The sequence below is a fragment of the Phalacrocorax aristotelis genome, chromosome 3 (genome assembly GCF_949628215.1).
Source record: "Phalacrocorax aristotelis chromosome 3, bGulAri2.1, whole genome shotgun sequence".
NCBI lineage: Eukaryota > Metazoa > Chordata > Aves > Suliformes > Phalacrocoracidae > Phalacrocorax > Phalacrocorax aristotelis.
In genome coordinates this window covers 65872854-65900660 of record NC_134278.1, presented here as the reverse complement: position 1 = coordinate 65900660, position 27807 = coordinate 65872854, and the positions used below count along the sequence as shown (strand labels likewise).

The 27807-nt window shown below is 38.6% G+C and overlaps 1 long non-coding RNA gene across 1 annotated transcript in view; it reads right to left on the bottom strand.

The window, feature by feature from the left end:
• Positions 1-15861: 15861 nt before the first annotated feature.
• Positions 15862-27807, bottom strand: part of LOC142055774 (uncharacterized) — a 38385-nt gene continuing 26439 nt past the window's right edge. Inside the window, exon 3 of the long non-coding RNA XR_012660040.1 lies at positions 15862-18119. This is a non-coding gene — a long non-coding RNA (uncharacterized LOC142055774). The remainder of the gene's footprint in view (positions 18120-27807) is intronic.

Genomic DNA, 27807 nt, shown 5'->3' with positions numbered 1-27807 from the left:
CAGGATGAAAACTCTTAAACAAGCTTCAACTCCAGGAAACCCCTCTGTTACGCTCCCACCATTTGGCACCTAAAACCAAAAGAAAGAACAAAAAACAGAACTGCAGAAATCAGTCTTACAGGTTTGTTAGTCCAACAACTACTTGCTTCCTTTGCTATTCCATGGCATTTTTTTATTTCAAGGTCTGTGGCCCTTCCTCTCTGTTAACACGGTAGGACATTAATTCTAGACAGACCATAGATCATTTCCCTTCTGAAGCTGTTAAATACTTTTTTTCAGATTAAACATTAATCACGAACTCTAAAACTTATTTCAAGGTTTTTTTGCACCTCACTTACTCCTTTCAAAGGAAAGAAAAATCTGCTATCTGCCATATCAGTCCTGGAATAAGAGATACAGTGATGAATCTGCAACAACATGAAATATGAATGTCTATCCCTGCATATTCCAGTTTAAACATTTACTTACAGTGTATTTATCAAGAAAAGGAAAAGAGTCCATTTCTAGATTCAGTGAAACAAACTGTATAACTTAAAGTTAACAAAATAAGATCAAATTTTAATTCTATAATAGTCAAAAATAGAGGTCACTTTGAATTACAGATATGAAAGTAAGACTGGGTTGAAGTAGTTAGCCTTTTCTTTCCCACAATCTCTGGTCTGTGGCCTTCCAGCAGACAATTAATAATAACCTGAAACAATTTTGCTGCTAGACTTTCTAATGCCTCATACATGTTAATGAAGACTTAAGATTCCTTCTTGTTCTTCCTGTTTATTGACACACATAAAAAGAAAAAAGATTCCCCTACTTGTCATTTCAGATGATGGCATCTATCTTGAGCTGTTAAAAAAGGTGATTTGAAACCTTCCTGGGCCGCACACCCACCCCTGCCTCCAGGGCTGGTGTCTGATTTCAGGAGCGTTCCATTAATTTGGAACATGTAATCGATACTGGCTACTAGGTGTTTACAGGTCATGCTTCAAAGAAAATTGCAAGGAAGATAATATCCTTAAATAAAAATAAAAATTTCCTCTTTTAAGGCCATTGCAAATGACATTTCTTCAAATATTTTTAAACCATGTGAGCAGAAATCCAGCTATTCAGAACAAAAATTTAACCCCATATAGTAACATATCTACCAAATATCCCTTTTTAAGCACTGAACTGAGATGTGCTAGTTCTGGATCATTTGTTGTGCACATCAACTGTTGGCAGGAAGCCAAAGATGTTAGCATTTTACATATTTTTAAGTAAATGTTTGGGGGTTTTAGATTGCTTAAATTAAAGGAAAGGATTTCCAATAGACAATATTGTGCTTTCTTAAACTGAAAGAATTGTAAGATTTATTGCAACTACAGATAAGCTACACTGAAGTGCCTTTTCATACCTCTCAAGCACACTTTCCTGAGAAGAGGTTTGTTACCTTCAACTTTCTGTGGATAGAGCCATATGGTCCCACCACTCTCAGACTGGAAATCCTGGCGGCAATATCTCATTTACTACTCATGTTCAGCTGACAGACCCGACTGTGTGTGTCATCAATATGCCTTTTCTTCCAAGAGCCTATGACAGCAGATGAATTGAAATGACCCCAAACCAGCTTCTCCAAAACAAAGCATTATTCACTCAAACACAGAGAAAAAGGCTTAAACAAACAAAAGACCCTTACCTCAGCTTTCATCTTTCCATCTGAGCCTCAGTAAATTCAGCTTTATCCTGCTACTTCCATCTCTAGGTTAGGTGGGGGTAGGTGAGACTGTTTGTTTTGTTTCAGCTTGCTTATGTGCCCTCAGAGTCAGTCATCTCCCCCCTGCGCAGCTGCTGACAGCCACTTAACCTTCCTTCTTCCCTTGAATCAGCATCTGAAAAGTTTTAGTGTCCTGCTTAGGCCTGGACAGGGTAAACTTGCCCACCAATTTGGTATCAGGCAGAGGCGATTTCCCGTTCAGGGCTTTGCTATTAGTGCCCACAAGGACGTTGGACATTTTCCTCAGACTCTGTCACTATTGTCTTTCACGTGGGTTTCCCTTTGCAGTCAGGCAAGACAGTAACAATTAGGGAAAGTGAGGTGCGTATGGTATTCATTAAAAATATGCATAGCTCCCACATCATCCAAAGCAGTAGAAAGCAGACTTCAGTGGAGGTGACAGCCTCATTCCCTGTCACTGTTTCAGGGTTTAATTGGTTACAAGAAAATGTTATTTATTGTTCTTCAGCATCTTAAGATACATCTGTTTAGTAGGATATTTGATATACTGACACTTTTGATTCATCCCGCAACATAGGTATGTTTTCTGTGAATTCAGTAGTAATAACCATAACTAATAGATTTTAAGTAAGCAACTTTTCCATAAAATAAACAGCAAAATGTTTCTAAAAGTAAGTGGAGCTGGACTACTTTCAAGATATATGGGGCAAACAGAGCTGGAATTCATCTCTACCTACCCATGTCTCTCAGCTTCAGCTGCTCTGAGCACCTCTTCACTCTCCTCCATACTCTGTTACAAGCAATAGGCTTTCACCTGCTGAATCTGCAGTAGTTTCCCAAGAGAATTACCAAGATCCTCATGTGAGCACTGTTTTACAGTGTGCTGGAGAAGGCACGTGGAAATACAATTTGGAGAATGAAGTCTCTTAAGTGGATGATGGACAAGACTATCAATTATACTATGATCTATTTTACACCCAGCATTTCTTACTCTGTTCAGAGAAATAGGGTAGGTTGCTTAACATAGTGATCTTTGGTGTTACTTGCATTACAGGATTTTGCTATTCAGACAAGAAGGGGGGACCTTGTTATCTTCCCAAATCTAAAATACCATCCCTTTCTGTACATTTCCTGGCCTGTGAGTAAGTGCTAAATTAAAGTAGGTCACAGCCAGCAGAGTGTCCAGTGGTGAAAGTTTTCCATTTCCTCACTTTTGTGCACTTATACCAGATATGTGGCACATTTGGCTGCTATAAAGCCAAGCTGAGCACATAATAAACTGTTTAGAAAATACACATCATTTGAAGAATTTGAAAGGCAACTGCCGTGCTTTAACTGGTTTAACCCCAGCTGGCAACTAAACACCACACAGCTGCTTGCTTACTCCCTCCCAGTGGGATGGGGGAGAGAATCAGAAGAGTAAAAGTGAGCAAACTCATGGGTTGAGATAAAGACAGTTTAATAGGTAAAGCAAAAGCTGTGTGCGGAAGCAAAGCAAAACAAGGAATTCATTCACTCCTTCCCATGGGCAGGCAGGTGTTCAGCTGTCTCCAGGAAAGCAGAGCTCCATCATTTATAACAGTTACTTGGGAAGACAAACCCACTACTCCAAATGTTCCCCCCTTCCTTCTTCTTCCAGCAGCTTCATATGCTTGAGCATGACATCATATGGTGTGGGATATCCCTTTGGTCAGTTGGGGTATCAGCTGCCCCAGCTGTGCCCCCTCCCAGCTTCTTGTGCACCCCCAGCCCGCTGGCTGCTGGGGTGGGGTCAGAGGCAGAAAAGGCCTTGACTCTGTGTAAGCACTGCTCAGCAGTAACAAAAACATACCTGTACTATCAACACTGTTTTCAGCACAAATCCAAAACATAGCCCCATACTAGCTTTTGTGAAAAAATTAACTCTATCTCAGCCAAAATCAGAACAGCAACTAATTACTTAATGCACGGCAAGCTGCAGTTACTTTTATCATATATACGTCACAGACATGTAGACATTGCACTTCAGGGCATGGTTTAGGAGACATGTTAGTGTTGGGTTGACAGTTGGACCTGATGATCCTAGAGTTCTTTTCCAACCTCCATTATTCTATGATTCTATCATTACTAAATTCAGTCATCAAATGTGCTCAAAGGCTAATTTGAAGTAAACCATTCTTACTGCACTGTAGTATTAGATTACCACATGCCACTACACCACAGCTGTTGGGAGCACACTCTTCTATTGGGCTTTCTGACAGGACCCCTAGTGGCTCATTAAGATCCCCTCCACGTGTCCAGCTAGAGAAGGGGGCAGAGCAGCAGGAACCTTCACTGCAAGCACCAGAGCTGGCTGACAAGGAATCATGTTTGCAGGTATTCAGTTAAGAACATGGCTGCCTTAAAGAGATATATCAGAGGCTGATGCACTGAAAGCTTCTCAGGAATTCAGCAATGAGTACATTATAGCTGCCCTCCTTTCTGATACTTCGGTACAATCTGCAGATATGAGTGGTGCCGACACGCAGTGCACCATCCTCATCTGAGCAGTCTACTCTGTTGAAGATGAAGCACTGCATGATAATATCAGTCTCCCTTAATAATGCTTCTGAATCAAAGCAACCACAGGCCATATTATTACATTACTTGGACAGCCTTGGTCATTTTGTTCTGTCTCCAATTATTGAACAGAATGGTCCCTGATGTTTGATGTTCAGTGAGAGGAAGAAAAAGCATTCCATAAGATTACATTTGTTAATTCTACTTTATAATGGAAAAAGCTTAGCTGTCTGATTGTAAAATTAGGTAAATGCCAGACATTTCACAAAAAAAAGAAAAAATTCTTAGCACTGCAGTTTACCATCCAAGCACTTCACTGGGCAGTAGGCAAACTAATTTGTGCCATTTGATGTAAGGTTTTTCAAAATCCATATGTAGCATTTGTTTACTTTCCAACCAAACAGTCTTTGCTGGGAGAAACAGACAATCTGGTAACTTGAAGCAGATCTGACTCAAAGTCTAAACTGTGAAGGCAAAAATACTTCCTATGGTTAAACAAAATGTTATTGCTGTTACTATACAATGCACACCAATTATTAACATGCACTATCTTAATGCAGTAAGAACTGCCATGGCCATTGTGCCTGTGATAAAGCCTGATCACTAGGGATTGAATAAAAATAAAAACCAAACCCACTAAATTTCTATGAGAATTTGAATGTCTACTTTTAAAGTATTTGGAAACAGTATGGTGTTATAAACATTATGAGCATGGAGAAGGTGAGGCGGAATAGACCTGTTAGAAACTGAGGGACCGAGACTATCCAACTGAGAATCAGAGCAAGACTTACTACAGTCTGCAGATGGTTGCTGCCCATTCCATTTAAGGTCAGCCATTCCCAGCAATCTATTCAGATGTATTTTTCTGCATAAATTCTGGGAGACATAATAACAAAATACCACAAAAAAATACCCAAACTATTTATACTGTATTTTCACCTTGCCAAACCTGAAAGACTGAGAATGTTCACAACAGTTTGTTCAAACCTGTCCATGAGAGAATGTTTATTTTCTAAACATACTTGAGTTTCCTTAAGTACCTTGATCTATAAATTGTTATCCTGGGGATATATACATACCATTAAACCAAACAGTGTCAGGGCCCAACCCTGACATCAATGGCATAGTCTGGCCCCTTCCATTCTGTAGCTTCCTACCAGGAAAAATCCATGGTCTCTGCAAAACCCCCACATTGTCCCCAGAAGTTACTTGAGAGTGCACAGGTTGGCCGAACTCAGAATCCAAAGGGTTTTTTTCTAGCAATGTCTCTGTGCGGAATATTTTCTTCTAGTGCCTGGATCCAAGTCCTAATACCTTTTAGTGTAATGCAATAAGCCTAGCCTGAAAGTCTGGGGTTTGTTTTGTTTAGCTGATGGTTGCACATTTAACCCAGTCTCTTGTTCTTTAAATAAACTCTCATTAACTGTTAGATGTTTTCCTTTATGAAAACTATGGGTTTGGTGTAACAGCTAGGTCTGAGCTGATCTGTAAGAGGACACTTTGGTACATCATAAGCATTAAATTTTTCAGCTATCCATATTATTAGCTTGAAGGGACACTGATCCCTTCCCTAAAGAGCCAGTGGAAAATTTTAAAATACAATCTGTCTCCTGGGGAATCTGCCAGTGCTTAAGCTATGCATAAAGCATACACCACACCACCATCATCACAACCATGTTACAGCTTAGCAGCAGTAGCTTTCTAAGCTGATGTTCAGAAATCACCAGCCACATGTAACACCATTTCCTGGGCTGCCCTGCTTCCATGATAATGCCTGCATACACCACAGAAAAGATGACAATCACAGCAAAGAGGAACCCTTCACTAATGAAGTGTGCCACCATGAGCACACTCACAGTCTTGGGTAGAAATCAACCCAGACAGGTCAGCATAGCTGCCTAATCCGTCTCCCAGTTTTAGGGATGGGGAGTTGGGTCCCAGCTCTGACACTTCCAGGTGAACACCAAGGGACAGGATCAAAGTCTGCTTGGGCCTGAGATGACAGCAAACAATGACAGAATATTTCTGACCAGGTGTACCTGCCCATCTGTCTTGGCTGTAACCAGCTTTTGTCAGCCCATCCTGGCCTGCCTCACCCTTCACAAATATGGGACTGACGAGCTTCTGGCTCAGGTTCAAATAGTCACCACTTCGACTCTGCCAGCCTGCAGAAGCAGCTGAAAGACAGTGTTAATAAGGATACAAAACAGCTCCTGTGCCACATAGAACAGACTGTTCTCACACTTCTATATCCTCTTACTTCTTCTACAGTTCAGCCGTTATCCTCTACAAAATCCCAGGCCAACTTAAACCAACCCACCTCTCTTCCATAAGCCTTCCTAAGCTTCATAGCTTCTGTCACATATTGCACTTAAAGTCTGCTTCCCAGAAAGGACTAGCAGCGAAACTGAGGTACTGGGCTCTAAGACATCTCACAGAGTTCTGCTGGAGGTAGTTGAGGGAAAATATCTGGCACAGGCCACAGGACAAAAATTTCTTTCTTTACCTGTAATCACCTTTGCATGTTGAAATTTGGTGAAGCCCTTGCTTCCAGTGTCCTGAAAAACCCATTAAACATCACAGCCTTTGAAGAGTGCTTATTGTTTTCTGTGCTGGTGTATCAAAGAGCTCATTAAGTGGTCTCAATCACCTAGCACTGACACTTCATCATGCCATGTCCGCCTTCACCAGAGATGGACTTGCCTGGGGACAACACCTTCTAAATGAATGTGACATCTTTGCATTGCTAGTTCACTGTAGAGGATTATCAGGTCAAACTGCCAGTGATGAATCAGTATGGGTGAAAAGCAGTGAAAATACACATACAGTGTGTATTTACAGTTAAGTGTTTCTGCCCATCATGTAACCAATATAACTAAGGGGAAATTTAGCAGACTGTACCAATTTAATCATACACATAAATTGCAGTGTCATTCTTAAGATCTCAGTCATAAGATATGAAGGTAGGACCCAGTCAGTAACCCAGATTTTAGCAGAGCTACTGGGAGATCAAGTAGATGACACAGTCGTCTCTTCTGGATTTGAAATCTGAAAACAAACATACTTGCTGTTTCATCATCTATCTTCCAAACTATATAACAGCATTTGGGAACTAATGGCCAAATTCATTCTGGAAAGAGTTTATGCAGCTCACATGAAAACAGAAAGAAGGCCATCCATTCAAAAGCAGAACCTGCATTTGTTCACAAATTTCAACAATGCATTTGTAACATGTAGCATTTTTAAATACGTAACACCATCTATTTACCTTTGAAAAAAAATTAAAAGTGAAAGAAGCTTAAAAGGGATAGAATAATTACAAAATATTTCCTAGTAAGCAAGGAAATAAGCATAGCCAAGAAAGAATTGCCAACAAGCATCAAGAGCGAGTGGTTCCCCATGGGAAGGGAGGCCAGGAGCACCCTCCTTGCAAGCAGGGCCAAGCCCCTCACTGATGGGCACAGTCCCATGGCAGTGGAGCAGGGTGACTGGGGTAGGGTGACAGCAGCAGCAGCTTATACTGTCTAGTGATCTTCTGGCAAAAGCAAGGTAACACCTTGAGTCCAAGGTTAATCCATGAAATACGAACAACAGGGCTGAGGACAAGCAGAGCCACATCAGCACTACAAGTGCTCTCAGGGCCTTGGCAGGGAGAGATTTTGTATTAAAAAATTCTAGTTTTAATCTAATGCAATCTGAAATGGGAAAGGCTTTGACTTCCCTAGGTGTTTGTGACAAAGATTTCAGTTTGGTTTCACAACTGTGACAATTTATTAGGATTAAGGAACTGTAATTTCCACTTTGTTGTCCCTCACATGCACCAATGGATTCAGTGCCTGTGTTCTGCAGCTGACTGAGACCAAAATATTGTAAAGTTTTCCCAAGACAGCACTGAGTCCAAACTGACTTCTATTTTACATATATTTGCAGTGTTACTGCCAGTGTCAAACAAAATACTTTGAAACACACATGATAAAGTATGTTGTAATGCATTACTTATTATCACTGATTAAATGCTCCCTGTGACATCCAGTATGGGCCTGATATGGCTCATTCAGTTGCTTATCCAGGATACAAGCAGGGTGGAATCATAACTATTTGCCAAATGACATGTGAAGAAGAGAACTTCAGCGCTTTAAAAGGTGTGCAAATGTCTCAATATCAATAATAATAATAATACTTTTACAAAAATACTATGCATAGTGAATAAAAGGGAGAGGTCATATTTATTGCTGAGCTGAATTGTCACCTGATAACTGTAAACTTTCATCATAACTGGCCTAAATATGGTACCTCTTTGAAACACATCACAAGCCTGGTTGGAGATATTTCTAGTCTATTTCTAGTTTATTTCCTTTTTAGCTGTCATTCTGCAGCAAAAGCTGAAAGAACCATCCCCTAAAGTCTTTTCCTTTTACTACCAGACACATAAAGGACAAGTAGCCTGAGGCTTAATATTTTTCAAGCTTTTAAATTTTTTTTTCTCAATTTAGAATGAATGTGTGTCATTTCTGTGGCAATTCAGAAGCAAATGGTCCCAAGTTCAAACTGTGACTTCTCAGATTAGATCTGCTGGTTAAAAATTTGTTGGGATGAAATGGAATTCATTTGCAGTAGACAACAACCTAAATTGACACAAGTAAGGATTCATTGACAAAGGAAAAGCAAATTCCAGGGATCCAAAAATCCCAGACACGGCAATGTGTCAAATGAAATGTCTTTATTCACAGCCCATACACCTGACTGTTTTGTTCAGTGACAAAATATCAAACGGATTATCCAAAAAGCAATCAGACAGCTGGGCTGTTCCATTCCTAAATGCTAGCGTCTCTTTTTAAAAAACAACATCAGTCAGCAGACAGAGAACAGAAACACGCTGCCAAAAACCAAACAATCAGTTAGGGCCAGCTATAATACATGGGCAGTTCCTTCTCAAATTCATGGCTTTATTTCTGTGGTCAGTGTTTCAAGCACCATTCATGAATTAATAAACATCTATGTCTCCAGCTTCCTTGCAGCACAGATCTTCCTGCAGTATTTAACTGAGCGAGAAGGCATAGTAGGGAGCATGTAATAGTTTCCTATCACTGGACATGAGCAAGAACAACTGTGTTCATCTGTTAATTAAATGTTAGAGCACAGTGAATTATTCAACACGAAGTATTTGTTTGACAGGTCTATTCTTTTACTGATTGCCTTCTTGAGGACAGTTATGTCCTCCTCAAATTCATTTTGTTTCAAGGGGTGGAACAACCATGAATAATTCAGCCCATTAATTCATTATTTTAGTTCTGAAACATGGATTCTCTTTTTTTCAGGTTTATTTGTTGGCTTAAGGCAAATGAAAGAAGTACACAAACTCTTCCCATATAAAAGTTCTTATGCATGAAAATTTTAGACAGAAGTGTCATGAGACAGATCAAGCACAGGAATTTAAGACCACCTCTGTCATTAAATGCATCACTCTGGAACAGAAAACTTGGAAATCGGGGCATCTACTAAAAATTTACCATCGAATTAGAAAAATCACCCATCTATCACAAATATTATATATTATAGTGTACAAAATCCTGAAAATTTCCAAGTTTATCAAGTGTTTTTTTCATTTTTTCATAGCCTGCGTACCTGCTTATTTGACATTCCCTGCTGGATATCCAGTTTTCCATTGTTGTTTTGATGGAATTGGCACCATGAGGATGGTGTGGGAGGAAAATAAATAGCATGTTTTTAAAAGGGGGTTTTGTGAATGTAAGACTAAAAAAAATCTGTCAGGACACGTCAAGTACTTCTTAATTTGCTCAGTTAACTGTATCACTGTGAGGATAGCCATTCTAATAATATCATAGCAAATGCGGTAACCCAGGCCACTTCAGGCTAAATTACATGGCTGAACCTCAGAAAAACATTGTACAGCTAAAAGTTGACAGTGGTTTACCATGCTGATCCTACCAGCTGAAAGTATGCTGAGATATGTGCTCATGAAATCTTAAAACAAAGTGTTATTTGTATTTCCATATTGACCAGTGTCATGCTCACTGATACACACTAATCACACTGCTGAAGGTTAAAAATTACGTATAGGTGCCCAAGCTGCTTCTGTCAGCACTTATCTTAAACTGTAAGGTTCATAAAAGTCTAAGATGACTAAATCAGATGTAGGATAATGAAGGAGGGGACCATAGTCTATTCTGCAGTGACAAATCAAGAGAATATTTGAATAAAAGTGCATCCAATGGCTTCCAGAAAAGCTGTAATTAGAAGTGGTGAGGTGAAAGTAAACATTGTATACAATCGCCTGGCTGACAGCAGCAGGAGTCAGCAGGAAGCATATTAATCTAATAGACCCCTACCCTCTCTACTTGAAAAGATTTCTCAAAACTTCAGCATGGACTGCTATTACACATTTCAAGGCATTTATTATGGAAGCACCTGCTAGTGCCACCAGAGTTACAGAGAATGTCAGCCTTTCCTAGCTCAAGTCCCTGCTCACAGAGCTTTTCTAATGACCATAGGTACAGGTTGAAGGGTCAATCCTGGCAAACAAGGATATGAGAGAGAGATTTTCTAAAGCACAGAGGGCATTTAGGCACTGGTAGATTTTGGTAAGAGTTACACACGTAACTTCCCTTTTTACATTTACAAATGTCTGCCTCAGCTGCTTTTCCCTATGCATTTTTAGGATACTTTGGTTTGTTGAAAGCAGAATATTAATTAACAAAAACAAAACAAAAATAACAACCAAACAAAAAAACCCACAACCCAAGCAAGCAAGCAAGCAAGAGGAAATAGGAAATAAATGTAAACTTTTTTGGTCTTGTTTCTTTCATAAACTCACATTGCATTTTTTATAGCCTCAGTGTTCTCTTCACCTTCCTGTTTCTAGAATGAGAATTAAAGAAAGATGTGACCAAAGGTCAGTTCAAAAAATGGGGAAAAGAGGTTGGCTAAAAAGTACTCTGGTGACTTAGAAGTAAGGCAGTAGATGGGCAGTGACTCAGTGAGTAAAGCGCATTTGCATAAATTGAATGGGCACACACAGCACAGCAATGAAAGTACTGTAAGGGCTGATGTTTAAAGCAGAACCAATAAAGTGTGAGGAAAGAAGAATGCGATCTGTGAGGGCAGAAATAGGAGCTGGTACAAATGAGTGCTCTGTGACTCTTTGGTCTTTATTTCCTTTGCATGGAAATGTGCACAGGAACATGGATGTAGACACAAACCTGGGAACTAGAGAACACTATCCTGTCCCACAACACCGACTTAATCTTAATTTTCTGTTGATATATGAGCAAAAACTGTTCTAATTTTTAAATATAATACTGAAAGGATCTCACTTTCTTTGCTGACATAGATTTACAGCTTCAAATAAAACAGAGTGAAGTTCAATACAAAGGAGCTACTTCAGGGATCTTTTATATGCAAAACTACTTGGTACATGTTCTTCATTTTAAGGGACAGTTTTAGTCTCTCCATTTATGAAAGACTAATGTTTACATTCATCAGTTATATTTTTCATGCAGGACCAGTGATCAGCTTCACCAGAGCCCTGATATAATTTGGAAGCTTTGTTGGGAACTTGTTTGTAGTCAACACCTTCTCTTGTCTTCCACAAAAGAATTTAGAGAAAAGAAAGGGACATGGTTAGAGTTCACTGCTTCAGAGCATTATGCCAGGTACTTACATGCAATATATAAGGCATTAAAGGAGTTCAGTAACAACAAAGTGAGACTACTCAGATTTTTCTTTCTTCACATAAGAACCATATTCATATATGTGTTAGTGGTAAAATATGAATGTTTAGAGGCCCTGATGTGACACTGGGCTTACTGCTGCGGGGACTGAGATACACAGCAGTATAAGATTTTGCTACCTAAACGAAGTAGACAGATAATGGGTGAAAAAGACCAAAGAAGGGCAGAAAGGTGTCTCCTGTGAGAGGGATTTTGAATGTACAGCTCATGACAAGCAGGTCTGTAGCTTCCCCTAGGTACTTGGTTGACTGACACAGGCTCGAGCAGCTGCACAGCGCATGGCCTGCTGTCTCAGAGAAGTGGCTAGACATGAGCCTCCCTGCTTCTTCTGTGTGATCCAGAAAAGGGACACTTGGGAGAAAATTCTGACAGGCAGTAGCCTTCCTTCAAAATTACACGAGGGGATGACAGTAGAGAGACTCCAATCAGCTGAACTGCCTCCTGTCTTCCTGTCTAAAGGCAACTAGAAGAGCACCTTGCAACTGAAGAAAAGCTAAGTAAAACAGGTATTTCTGAAATAGAGCTGTCTGTCCCAAGTCAGAAGAAATAAAAGTAACTTACTTCTGTGTGCAAATAAAAAACTATATTTGAGACAGGCTGAGAATGGGATTGAATGTGGATGTAAAAGTAGCCTGGGAAAAGGAGTAGGCAGCAGACAGTGTTTGAACAGATAAGGATTGGAATGACGGGACAGAATAATTCTTGTTTAGGAAGCACTGACAAGCTAGTCCCTTCTTCTTGGAGCAGCTTTCATCTCAGTCTGTAGGTAACAGAAGGGGCCTAAGTCTCTAAGTCTTCTCATTCCTCTACTGTCAGAGAACATGCCAGTAGAAACCCACCAGAAAAAGAAAGAAAAACAACAAAAAAAAACCAACAACCCACAGTTTACCTTTTAGTTCTGGGGATGAACTGGAACTATATATTGGACAGACCCTTGTTCATCGACAATGTCAAAGACAAAGATGTCAAATGACAGTACAAAAGCTAATAGGATTAGAAAACCTTTCTTCCACATGAGGAGAAAAGAAACAGAAGTTGAGATAAAAGAGAATAAACCCTTTAAATCTGTAACAATGGCTGACCATAACTACTTTTATATAAACCGTCCATACACCATGTCAAAAAATGAGGTGTGGAAAAGCAATTTTTCGGTTTTATATGAGTTGAATAGTTCTGGCAGCTTTAGCAAATGCAAGAAGAAAACCTCATCCTAAGTAACACAAGGTATTTGATTAAAATTTGTATTAAACATTAAGTACAGTGACTGAGCTGTAACTCTTGCAAGACTGTAGTACAGAGTGGGTGCTACCAGATCAAGAAACATGCATATACTTTCCCCCTTTTCCATCCTCAGTAAAAATTTTCTTAGTCCTGAAGTCAATTTCTGGGTCTGTCTTTCTAAATAACTCAGTCTGTGTGGATGCCCATGTTTCTCGTTCACAAGTGGGATTTCATTTTGTAGGCCCCCCACTGATTAATCATGAGGAAAGATTTTAAGAAGTTGTTTCCAGTTAAGGTTACCAAAGGTTTTCTAAGCATGACAGCATGAAAGAGACTTCGAGAACAATCTCGCTCAACAAAACAGACTAACAGATGACCCCTGAATGGCAGCAGGGCAAACTTGAGGGATGTTTAAGAGGCAAGAGCAAGCAAGTAGAGGGAACTGATTTCTGATGGGGGTGGTGGAAGAGGTTTCACAGTCATGTGGTTTTTTGAGAAAATGAAAATCCATAGCCAGAAACAGTGCTGGACCTCTCCAGAGAGCTGAACAGAAGCAAATTCTATGGGTATAAAAGGCTTTTTCTTTTGTCTGCACTGGCAATTTGTTTTCCTGCAACCATGTGTCTTCAACCAAGGACAATTCCTGCAGGAGATGAGACCTTTGATAACTTGTGTCTGTTCTAATTCAGGTGGGAGGACAGAACTGTGGTGTGCTGGTAGCTCAGAGACCTGCAAAAAAGGCTTTGTTCTCCATGGCTGCATCCTGCTTAAGGTCTTGAAGGCTATTAAGAGTACTTGAAAACAGTGATTTATGTGAGTCATACAGATATGACCACCTAACAGAATGAAGTTCAAAAAACTTCCTCCCAGCTCAGAAAATAAAATTGTCTCAATCTGTTTTCTCTTCTTTTCTTTTTTTCCCTTTTTTAAACTTGCACAGGAATGTCATATCATGTCACAGCTGCTAAGAGGAAAACAAAATCTTCAAAGTCAATGAGGCTAAAACTGATATCCAAATTATATTTAATAGAGCAGGACTCATAACAAATGAGGAATGCCTTCAGCCCTGAACAAAAGCCAGTAGAAAATGAAAATCACCCGATGGAAGGATAGAGTTAGCCATTCTTAATGCAGAAAAAGTTGGTGATTCAACTGCTGGAATAGCACAAAGCAAAATAGAAAGCATTTGTAGATAAGAGAATAGAATGTAATGGATATTTTTAGTAAGCCTAAAAGCTCTGTTACTACTATAGTGCAAAGATAATGGTTTCTACCTCTACAATTCCTTGCAATGATTGTTTTGCCAATATATAGTATAAAAGAAACAAAGACTAATAATTGCTTGTCAGCACTGATGAAGCATGACAGGCATCAACCATGGGAAGGGGGAATGCCACTTCACTGTTGTATCCGATAGTAACAGACTGCATACAGTTTATATTGTTCACCTATGAAATTGGCTCAGGACTATAAAGAGAAGGACATCCGAAGGTCATCTTAAACAAGCTGCTTATGTCTCTCTCGTTAAAATACATTCAGGGACTCTCAATCACTGAGATCATTTAAAATTGCACAGAATGGTGTTGCAAATCGTACAATAGATAGATTTAGGCTCTGCTCACAGATCAGGTCCAAATGAAGTTCAGAAAAGCTGGAACAGAAATATTTTTTTCCAGGAAAATGCATATGTCTTGGAACTTTCCATTACAGAGAGGTATCTAAATATAGGCTAATTACATAAAATGATATGCAGCATACAGATTCAAATTGTGGAGTGGAGGCATAGAAGGAAGGAGTCACCAGAAGAAACCTCATTATAAAAAAGCATGCACAGTGAAAGATAAATCATAGTTTATGAAGATCCTTTGTTAACTAAATGAAATCATAGCAAAGTGGAAAAAGAAATTCTGATAATGTTGTTATTACCCATTTTCCTAGATATCATTTGAATCAAGCTTCTCAAGTATAATTTCTTCAGGACTGATTTCCTTTGGAATTCAGAAAGGCCTATTTTTGGAGTTTTTTTTTACTATATTTGTATTTCCATTATAATAAGGCTCTGAACCTTTACAAATCTGTTTGAATTAAACTTCCAAAGGCACCGGTGGCCTTAGGAACTCCACCTGGAGTACCTCACAAAAGTCAGACTGTCACAGCCTGAGGCTCTTTGCATTCCAAAAATCAGGAGTCAGTTAGTACCTTAGTCCTCAATATCCTTTCACTTGTTAAGTAATGGTCTGCCCTAAGAAGGGGCAAAGCAACCTCTCATATATTAAACCATATAGGAGACCAGTAATCCAAATTCTACCTAGATGCTTAGGCCATAATGTTACACACTAGTTTGATTTACATATGGAAAAAATTACATATTACATTAAAAAGCTGGTTTAAAAATATACAAACACATTAATTAGCAATTCTGGGAGAATTAAAAACATTCATGTTTTCTGTCACAATTGTTTTAAGGCTATTTTTCTTCTCACTCCTTTGGCTCTGCAGACTAATTTTACTGTAAAAATTCTGGATTTTTTACCTGCAATAAAAGCAAATATTTCCCCAAGGAAATATGACAGAAGTTCAGTAAGTTTATCAGAGACAGTAAACTTCCACTTTTATTGCAAAAAATGTGTTTACTGATGGAAATATTAGAATGTACCTCTAAATGAAATTCATAACAAGGTTACAGAAAACAAACTGAGGTTTTATATATAAGTGTTTCTGGGAAGAAAGAAAAAAAGCTACAAAATTTTGTATTTAAATTCCAGAGCAAGGAAGTCTGCAGGTAATCAGCTTTATTCCCCTGATAAGTATTTTGCTACAGACCATGGAACTGCTCTAGAGATGTTCACAGATGCAGAGACTAGATGACTCAGGGGAACAATACTAGGCTACCAAGCCTTCCACCTCTAAATCAACAGCTGAATGCAACACAAGGAAGAGCTAGATGATATTCTGAAAGCAGTGTAATGTTTTCTTTAATTCATCACTAGACTCTATAAATATATTTTGAAAGGAATATTTTAATCTGATGGATGTTCAGGGTCAGTGTTAGTGATGCTTGAATCCTTTTTTATGTGTCAGAAGTTTGGTCATCACCATTACCTTATGACAGCTTCAGACTCATGGATGTAAGGGACATGGAAGATGAAATATCACCCCAGAAATTTTCCTTCCCAGCAAGATTTGAGACAAATTAATGGATTAGTGTGGGGAAATTTACATCAGGTTTTCTTAAACAGCAGAACATCAATAGATGTCTTCAGTCCCCATGGCTATCACGTCAACAGCTTTCATCATTTTAATACCTTCCAAAAAAACTCCTAAGACAGAGTACATTCTCAGGAAATCTAGATTCATACAAATCAATGAAAGATAAATCAATGAGCCAAATAACGTCATAAGCTACCAAGACAACAACACTATCTGAACACATAAAACAATAAATCTTCAATACTTTATGCCATACAAACCTTTTGGTGAGTAGAGCTTTTTAACCACTATCTAACTAGAAAGGTTTCTTTTAAGATGTACATATATTTGTTTTCTGACACAGAGCAGCCTATTTATAATCAATGTTTAGCTTTTCTGGGATTTTACTTTTAGCATAGTATTTTGAAAATATGTGTCCTTCACTATAAGGTCCTATATCCAACAGGCGATAATTTGAATTCATTTAATTAGGTGATTCTGCCAAACAGAGGTGCAGGTATGCCTTTCAATTTTTCTCACTTATTGCTGTGTATTACCTCATTTTATGGATAAGGATCAGTGGATGTTAGCATTAAAGGAAAAGAAAACAAAACACTATATTCCCATTCTTATTGCTGGTCAAAACGTCCTTCTAAAATGCAGATTTTTTTCTTCGTTGCTATAACCTCCATAACAGATATAATGCAGACAGAATAATTACAGTTTAAGATGAGGAAAGTGTGTCCTTTTTGGTTAACATCTTGAGGGGACACATTTTCTTCCTCTTATTTTTGAGCAATATATGTAGCTCTATCACATTCACTGCAGGCAGTTCCCAGAGGATTTTCAGAACACCTCCTCCTGTAAATAGGCCAGTTCTCTTGGAAGTATGTATTCCAGAAAAGAGTGAATTTAAAAGACTTGAAGGTGGCTGTTACCATGCTCTGGATGTACCTTGCACTTCACACCTTGTCTACAGTAAGGATGTTTTAGGGAAAATGTTACACCTAGACTAGAAAACCTATTTTGACTTCTGTCAGCATTTTAGCACCATATTGATTAGACCTGCATACACGGTTCTTGAAACACTGGCAGAATATGGTCGTACAGATACCTTCTAAGTCCAAACAGTGAAATCAAATTAACATTAGGAAGAAAAACTTCCTATTTCCAAAACTTCCTAACCGAGAAAAAGAGAATACAACAGCTCCTGCAGAATTGTGGACTATATACCTATATACTGATTCGTGCAGTTCAACATTTCTGAAGGACGTAACCCTTTGCTTCGCTTCTAATGCAGTGCATTATAAAGAAATTCAGTGAGCACTGACACTGGGTTTCCTTAAGATCAGCTTGGGGTTTTTTGCAGTACAATGAGAAAGAAGGAAACTCCAGGGGAGAAAAAAATTTTTAAAAAAAGAGAAAGGATGACATTTTTGGTGGAATATTTTAGTGGATAATTCACAACTTCTTACCATTTCTGCATATATTTATTTATATGATTGTACATCATTATATTTGTATCACCCCCCCTCAAAAGTGCTGCTGGGAATGAAAAAGTTTCAGAGAGATGCCACAGTCATATGGACTTGACTTACACCCATCATTTTTCAGGAGGTTCAGATGTTCGTCTGAAGCACTCTTGATATGGTCCAGAGGCTTCACTATCTTCTGTCGTCGTGGCTCAAATTATCCACTGATTCTCCAGGTCTCTGTCAAGCTGAATCAACACCATTTTCAGGAAAGGTTTTGCTGTCATTAAGTCTTGAAATGCTTGCTCTGGTTATATCAAATACTAGTTCTGTTAAAGATACTGCAGCATGAACTCCAAGGCAGGCTTGTCCAGTACTGTGGGAAACTACTGAAGCAGAAAGAGTGTGCTGCTATGATTAAATTCCTATCAATCAGGTATGCCTGCATATAGTTTAGTCATACCTTGAATTGCATTCTACAATCCAGTTTCAAAGATACTCTGAGAACATCCTCTCCAATGGCTTTTGCCCTTTGAGACACCCTTCCTGACACCATCTCACAAATATGTGGGAAAAAAGCATTAGTGATATGACATGTACTTGCTAAATGTGCCCATTAGAAGATGACAACCAGTCCTTCACGTTGTATCAGAAGATTCTGCAGTAGATTTGAACTCTAGAGGGTAAACTTCCTCCTATCCCAAGTATTCAGACCAGTGGCGGAAGCAGCAAGGGTATCGTGGAAGCGGAAGCAGACTGTCAAGAGTAACTCTCTGAACAGCACACAACACGCCCGGAGGCAGCCACAGCAACTCCCTCCTACCCATGGGAGGCCACAGTAGATGGCTTCGCATGCTCTTCTTTTTGAGGTTTATACCTACATAATGCAAGGCGTTTTCTGAACAGCTTTAAACAAGGATGAACCCAGAGACTGAATCCAATCAGTATGTAACAGAGCTTTTATAGGAAGGCACAAATCAAGCCCTGTGATACTGACAATTTGTGGGATATTATTGTCAGCGATACTATTGACAGGCTTTAGGAGGACACGCTAAGGGTTCAAGGTCAAATTTCCATCAGGCAAAGTCATCACTAATATAAATCTCATTCAAGTGTGATTTTGTAGTTACGAGTACTAATATCTGGCATTTCTCATCTGAAGAAGCCACTCACTAGCTGTATGTTTACACCGCATGCTGCACCTCAATGGGAGCTTGTGCTGCACACAAATGAACTGATTCTGTCTGTGTCCACAACTGAGGGGGGAAAAAAAAAAAGAGACAAAGCCCCATCAGGTGCTAATAATCTAATAATCTCAGCCTCTCAACAGCTTTTGTTATCTTAGCACTTTATTAATGCCCTCATGTATCCTTTTTTCTTTCAACTCAGGGCACAGATAGGGCAACATTGCACGTAACCACAGTGTATAGTGTAAGCACTGTGCAGGAAGACTCTATAGTAAGGATTATTTGCCATGCCCCATGTGGAGCAGATTATGTTCATGGAGAAACAAAGGGCTTAAGGACATAAGCATCCTCTAACTCGAGTGGTGGAAAAGAAATAAGAATGTTCAGGGAGGGATGGAGGGCAGCAGCTGTAGAGTCACTGATTGATTGGTGTGGGAGGGGCTCCCATACAAAACTGACATTGATCTATCTTTTAATCTAACTGCACAACAACAAATCTTAAGGCAATCAATTTTAATGGTATTAATAGTCCCATTCAAATTATTCACTTTCTACCTTAATTTAGGAGGCTGGCTTCATATTTCCTTGGCAGATTTGTCAAATAAGTATTGCTGTTTCTTTAGGAGCAGCTTTTCTTACTGCTTCATTTCTTTAGCATGCTTGCTTCTTTAAAGAGTGTTATAATTTCCTCCCAGGACTGAATAATTAATAATTCATTCATTTGCTGCTTGTTGTGATAATCTTTCTTCCTTTTATAAATCATTTCCATGTTGGCTTGTTTTTCCTTTTGGCAAACCACAGCCAGCCTCAACATATCTTAATCCAACACAGGCTCTGATCAGTTTAGATAATCTTTGTCACTCCTGAGTCAAGGCTGGGCACAGGTCAGGACTCTTCATTCTAGTAATTGCCCTCGCTTCATCTATAATTTGCTCTCTTGAATAAACCATCAGCTCATCCTGCTTTGTGGTTTGGTTTTTTTTTTTTCCTTCATTTCAGGCCTCTTCCAGTGGCTATGGGAATCAATGGGAGTTTTTACTGTGGGAACAATAGGCAGTGAGTGAAATTTTTATCGCTTTCCAGTGTATTGAACTGGGTGAGAGGAGCAAATGGAGCAGGGCTAGGATGAACCGCTTCGAGACAGAAAGCAATAACTTGAGCAGCAAGCTCACAGAGCTCATAGGCCTGCAAGCATATGATCATCTTCCACGCCTGCTTAAGTCTCTGGAATAAGTAAATAAATAATAAATACATGAACAGAAGCCAAATTGCTGTTTTCCTGTAACCAATAGCCACAGAGTGATGCAGTAATATTATTTTTCAACTTAATTTGTTTCTAAGTAAAATATGAACATAAATACATGTAAACACCATATGTAAAAGCCATACTTCCCTACTATTAAGGGACTATATTTTCATTTATGGGAATACAGCTAAGGGAATGCAATTAAGTAAATACATCTTCAGTTTCAAAGAACGTCCTAATTTCAGAAAATGCAAACACTTTGAGAATAGACGTATCTGCTAGAAGTTGGAAGACTGAGTTTTATTTCTTTCTCTTTATTCATATAGTCTTCCATAAGGATTTGCTACTGGCCACTTCCAGAGACAGGTTTGGTGTGGTTTTCATCTGACACAGTAAGACAGTCCTTATATCCTTACACCCTCACAGTGTGGATCCCTGCACCTCAGGTCATGCTATCCTCATACATCTAGAGTGGCTGGTTGTCAGGTAGATTTGGGGATTTTAACCATATATCTGTCTGTCAGACTTCCATATCTGATCTGTAACTTTGGGATTTATCTCACCTAACTTAAAATTTCTACAAAAGCTGAACAGATCTCCACCCTAAAACAGCTGAATCACTTTCCAGAAAGGTTTGTCATCTCCATGTATTGCAGAGAGACAGCCTAGTCATTTAAGACTCAACTTTAGCCAGCTGGTCAAGGGTGTGACCAGCTGTGTAAAACTCTGCTATGTGGCTACGTCCCAGCCAACTTTGAGCTATAGCTGTCAACATTAAGCTGTGAGCAAGAGAATATGTTGACTGTGAAGTTGCACAGATTAAGAAAGCACAGAGTGGAGGAGTGAGGCTGTGCTCATAAGAATCTATGAACTCAGTTTCAAAAGAGAAATGTTGGCATGAAAAGCTATAAACTTTGAGAAAAAGGTGGAAAGTAAAAAGAAAGCAATTTAGCAAGACTGAGGATGAAGACATTTCAAAGAGCAATGGAGGCCAATGCTTTCACCTTACTGAGTCACCAACAAAGACTCCTCAGATATCTGCACCAGGGTGGCAAAACTAAAAATATTCAACTTAATCTTTGTTTCAGCCTTTGATAGCCATACTAGCCAATAAACAATTGCTGTACATGCAGAAGTTGTGCATATGATCCTGACTGAAAGCCTTTACACAGAGTAAGGGACATCCAAATAAAAAGGTCCAAAAACTCACTAAAGGAAGGGATTCGGATCATTAAACATAGGTATCTAGTACCATTTTATGTGTTTAAATGATCTGATAAAACAACAGGTATACTTCATTCTGGCAGATAATGATACAAGACCTTCTGGAATACCCTGCTGAAGTCAGGTGTGATAGCCTAGGATACACTGTTAAGTGCTCATGTAGTGTCCTGAACCAGATCTTTAAACCAGGCTAAATTAATCTTACCCTTACAGACTAGTGTTGAAAACTGGACAGTGAACTGTATTAGTCATTAAATGAGGAAGTATCTCATTTCCTAAAAGCAGTAGAAGATATCTGCTCTGTGTCTCCTTCAGTTTTTCAAAAGAGCTGCTTCACCCTTGTTGATAAGGAGATTTCAACCACAGATCTCATACGCATATCCTATCATTACTTATGTGTAATTTGGTAGCACAAGGGAGCTCTCATCATGATCCTGGACTCTTGTGTTACACCTAGTAAAACACACAAGACAAAGGGACCATTTCACAAAGACCTTAAAATGTAAACACAGCAGTCCATTGGACCAGCAGACTTCTTCTTTTATCACTTTTTGTTAAGAAAAGACAGGGATTGAGAGCTGAGAGAGCTCATATTACGCTGGGAGAGAAACAGAAGATGGAAAAGGTAAAAAAATGCAAGAAAAGGGACAGAAGATAAAAGTTTGGGAGGAGATAAAAAGGGTGAATGAAAAGGTAAATATAGACACCTATCCCCTGACAGGAGAGAAAAGAAGAAATCATTTTATAATGAAGCCATCCCCAAGGAAAACAGTGGAGAAGGTTTTCCTTGAGAATATCAGGAAAGAAAAAAAAATAAAATTCATTCTCTTTTTAAGATGTTATATTGAGAGAAATGCCTCTGCCATAATTTAGTTAATGTATGAGAATGGAGATAACCCTATCAGAAAATCATAAGTAGCACCAGTAGCACAGAGACCTTACGGAAAAATCACTACAAAGCTTACTCTGAAAGAAGATGCACTTCATAGTAGAGCGTATTTATGTGACAGTTTGACTGCAAATTATATGACAGTTGCCATTAATAAAAATGGAATACAGCATAGAATATCTTAGCATTTATCCCACAGTCTGATATTTTCAATGTTTGCTTTTGAAATCCCACTATAGTATATCTGACTGCACATTTAATAACACCACATTAAAAAAGTCTGTAACCAAAGTTTACTATACAAGTGATGAATTAGCCATGCATAATCACAGTGCTGAGTAGTTAATGCATTTTTAGAACCCATATTACAGTGTACAACTATATATCACACAAATGTGAGATACAAAGACAAATTACAGTGTAATTGCAGTGTACCTATAGGATATTGAATGTGACTATAAAGTATCAGCCAGCGAAAAGGATGTTTGTGATCTGACTCCCCAACACTCTGTTGGACAGTGCAGTGTTAGAAGTCCCAATAAATTGAGGAATAGGTGCATAAAGAGCTTATCTGGAAGAAGAAACTAGGAACAAAACCCAATCCATTGAGTCTTGGGGAAAAGAGTAAAAGATGTCAAGAAGACTGTGAACCTCTTATGCAGTACCTTGAAGGCACCGTGTGGCCTGGGAGATGATGAAGAAGATGATGATAATTGTTTATCTTGCTGATGGGTTATGGAGGGATGTTATAGGAAAGAGTCAAATAATACAAAGAGAGACAACCTAAAAGAGCAAGCCCACAGCTGGCTGTGATCTGCACCCCTATGTCTGGAAAGAGACCTCAGCTGTGTGTGAAAGGGAATGGGTGGCAGTGCCACCAATTTGTGCAATGCATTGTGCTCTCACCGTCCCTTAGCCTTTTTCCCTAGTCTTTCTCTTTTTTAATGTTTGGAAGCTAATTGATTGGGATATTAACATATTAATCTTTCCTCTGTGGGAATCTCTTTAGTGTCTAACATCATTGCCAAAACTTCAGAAGTGTTAAAAAAATCAACAAATGCCAACAACCCTAGCAGGAGTCCTCATAAACCCCAACTATTTATGCTTCAGCTTTATAATCTTAAAATTCTCATGCCTATTTAGTCAGACAAAATACACTACAGAAGCAAATGTATGTGGTGGCCACAACCTTTCACTCTGTTCAGTAGCTATATTATGTCAATCATTTTTCCCCAACATAAGGATTTCTCATTGATTTGTCTTGAAAATTAAAGCCTGAGATGTCATTGTATGACTTTCCTGACTATATCAGAAAACAAACCTAAGCAGAAAAAAAGCTGTATGATAAGAGGTCTACAATGACATAACAAGGAGACAGGCAGACACAGAGAAAGAGAGAGAGAGAGACACGCTTGGCCATCAAGCGGAAAGGCTACACTTTCTTGCATACCTACAAATATGTTACATGAACCACGTTAAAATTTATAACCTCGCAATCTCTCCTTCTTTCTCTTCCCTTCTCGTTCAGCTAAAGAACACATTGAAAGGTCTCTTCCATTCAGTTCAATCAATACCTGATAATTATGCCTTCTTATTCTTGTGTTATTAATACTTGTGAGTCCTGGGCATGGACTATTTGGTCACAGGCAATGTGCACCTAGGTCTGAAAGGTCCTCCTACTCTACATTTTATTCTACACAACTTTGGCAAGCAATTTACTAGATAATAAACTAAAGTCAGCTTTTCTATGAATGCAGAAATTGTATTTTTGCCTGAGAAACTGGAATGGTAGGCTGAGTTTGAAAATCATTTCTATGATATTGATTCAAGTGGGCAGTTAAGTCCATCAGGGCAAGACAGAAGAATGCTTTATGACCCTTTTCTTAACAGGGAGAAAAAGATAGCTGTAGATTTTCAAAATACTTCACCTGCCATCTCCTACATAGCCGTTCTGGTACCCCCTTCAACAGCTGCCTTGTGCTAGGGATGCTGTCCTGGAAACAACAAGCTGTTCACAAGAGCCATCCTTTCCCATGAGAGCAAAAATATGGCTCCAGGAACAGGAGGTGGGCAGGAACGACTGTGGCAGGGTCTGCAGCCTAAATTACATACTGCCAGCAGAGGTCCAGACTTTTCAGATGCAAGAGAAGAATTCTGACTTTCCACGCACAACAGGCTGTTTTCCTTTGAGATTCAGAATGAGTTAATGAGCAGGGCACTATATAAGAAAAGGATTGGTAATTTATTCCCCTAGAAGTCTGGTAATGCTGGCTAAACATACTCTCTTAACAAAGCCTGAGGAGCTGTGGGCAGCTATAGTGACCATGAACACTGTAAAATAAGATATGACCTTACCCTTCCCTACCGTCTGCCTGCACCGAGGACAGCTGTCACTCTCAGACCAGTCTGCTTCTGCATTTCTCTTGCAGCCTTTGACATTTTATTCGGACATTGAGATAATGCTGTAACAGGAGAACAATGGAAGCAGAGGCACCACAGAGCAATTTTCCTCCCTCCACCTCCTTTCTCATCCTTCCCCAGCAGCACACAGAAAAATAACATGGCTGTAGCCTTTTAACAGCTTGGGATCAGGTTCACACTTTCATTCAGGACACTGCACTAGAATGACTTGTGTTTATCTGAGCCACTGAAGCAGTCAAATCCGAGACCAATGTTTTCTTGGTATAAAAGAAGTTAATTGGAGCATTTCAGGCTTTTTCTGGTTCTATCTTTAGACTGATCTTCCATAGGATGGAGTCCAGTGAAAATTATAAATGTTAAAATAAAAGAAGCAAGACTTATGCCCATCCAATGCCACAAACCCTCCATTAGTGGTATTTAAGATCTAGCCAGCTTTAGAGTTCAGAAGGTGAAAACTTCCTCAGAAGGATCAAAGCTGCTATTTTCTGAGGGTAGAACAAAATTTTTAAATCACAGCGGAAAGATATGGAAAAGTAGAGGTATCTTTTTTTTTAAATTTACAATAATTCAGATGTTTCCTAACAAGAGTAATTCTGAGTTTCTTCATTATTTGAAAATGGAGAATTTAATAATTTTCCTTAAAAAAAAAAGATACCACCAAAATGCTAAACAAAAAAATAAGTTCAAATATTTTCAGACACCCTATCTTCCCTCTTTTACCTGTAACCCAGTTTCTTTTTATTTCAAGTGTCCAACAAATCATGAATGTAAACAACATTTTCATATTATTTTAAACATTAATTTTACTTTTTGGGTTTTGTTTTTTTTTTTTTTTTTTTTTTTGTATTTTGGTTTCTGAGCCTTTGAGATATAATGAGTCACTTTTGTAGTTTCCTCTCCAGCCAAAAGGCTGAAAGCTTATGGTTTTAGGCTTTTTCAAGGTTCTGAGGCTGGGTGTCTGACATAATTTCTATACTGATAAATAAAATTCATAATACAGTTGCAATATCTTCTCTCTTTCTTTAGTCTGAGTGTAACAGCTGGTGAAAGAAAATCTAAACAACTGTAAACAAAACAAAATTTCACAGATGAATGATTCTGCTTTCATCAAAACACATATGTTTCCAGACAAAGATTTTCTTTCGAAAATTTGGTTTTCGTTTCATCTGAAAACGCCAAGGAAACCTTTAATTGATGGGAAAGTTGAGAATTCTTCTGATATGTTTTTCTCCCACCGCTTAATCACCTTCTCCGTGTAAGGATGCTTACTTTATTTCTCATTTGCAATTGTCTGACTTCAGCTGCCAGCTATTATACTTTGTAATGCCTTTGTCTCCTAGATTAAAGAACACTTCAGTAGCCAGTGTTTTCTCCCTGTGAAGTTACTCGTATCTGTGCTATAATCAAGTCACCTCTCAATCTTCTTTCACTTTAAAGGACTGTGAGGGATGAAAGACCTAACAGACTATGAACTCCGGAGGGGTACTTAGAATGGGAAACCCTGTGTTCATTATGGGACCTGTCGTTCACCCTCAGGCAAACCAGCTTATCTACCCCCATGTTTTCCTTCTTACAGATTTTTCTTGATTGTTTAAATTGCAAAGTCTTTGGGTGTATCTGTAGTGCAACAGATTAGCAACCTTTTTCAGACCTTTATTAGTGCAATAAAAAGCAGCTAAACCATACTACAAAGGGGTTTGTCCATTGTAGTTCATTTACATTTATTTGGTTGGTAACTGATCTTATGCTGTTCTCTAAAGTTGTTCTTTGTTTGCTTGTTTGTTTTTTAGTTGAAACATTGATTGACTTAGAAGACATGAAGATCCCTCTTTAGATCACTGCTGACTTGATTTCAGAAGATTTAGGATCAGTTAATGTAAGGATATGAAGTTTTTCCAACCTACCAATTGCAAATCCCAAGAGAATATCAATGGAAATACAGTTTCAAATATATCTTTGTGGCAGTTTTGTGAGCAGAGAGATTCCTAATGCAGGAAGTTCTGTTCTTTTGGGACATTAGTTGCTCCATTTTAATTAATCATAGGCAAGAGCTCCCTACCCTACAAAAAAACCATAATTAATAATATTAGCAAAAATGTGTACTTTATGCATTGCTCTTTTACATACTTCTGTGATAGTTAAAGGCCTTAAATGACTGAAGCAAAAGCTAAGAGCATCATTTAATGATACCTGAACTCCGCTCCATAATGCTTATTGGTTTTGGTGTAGGTTGAGCTAATTAAACTTGGAGTAAAAGTTAAAGAGTTAATCAAACCCACAGAAAAGTGAAAGATTTTTGAAGGTAAAGAGTGTCAAGAGGTACAACTGCAGTCAAGACATAACAATTCTGAGAATACTTTAAAAAACCCAAAATACCATAGTAGGCTACAATAGGTAACTTGTGATAATTTGTGGCAGATAACTTCTCCCTCTGGACACACAATTCTGCCTGCATACTATGGACATCATCAATACCAACTAAACTATACACAGTGCTTTAGTAAAGAGACCAAATCAATGGAATAAGAACATAGTATATTACTTTCATCAAGGTATTTACTTCTTATTGGATTCTGCTCACATGACTGAAAGGAATACTAAAAACATCCCTGCTTCTGCACACCAAAGGAAGATTGATGATGCATAATAAATCATTAATTCATTTTGTTGTTTTCTTGACTGACTTCACATTGAAAAGTTGGAGTAAAAGACCTGAGATTTTGAACATCAATTCAGAGAACCACCACAGATGTTCTTTATCTTCATGCTAGACCATGTCAGATATGACACCAATTAATATTACTACATGCTATAATGTTGCAATGTACCTTTTTAAAGCAGAGGGAATTTATGAAAATTGTGGAATCAGAATGAAATCAACACTTAAAGAGTTATATGAATGTACTAAGCTATACACTTTCATAAGCCTCAGTTAATTAATTTTCACCCATCCCAAGAAAA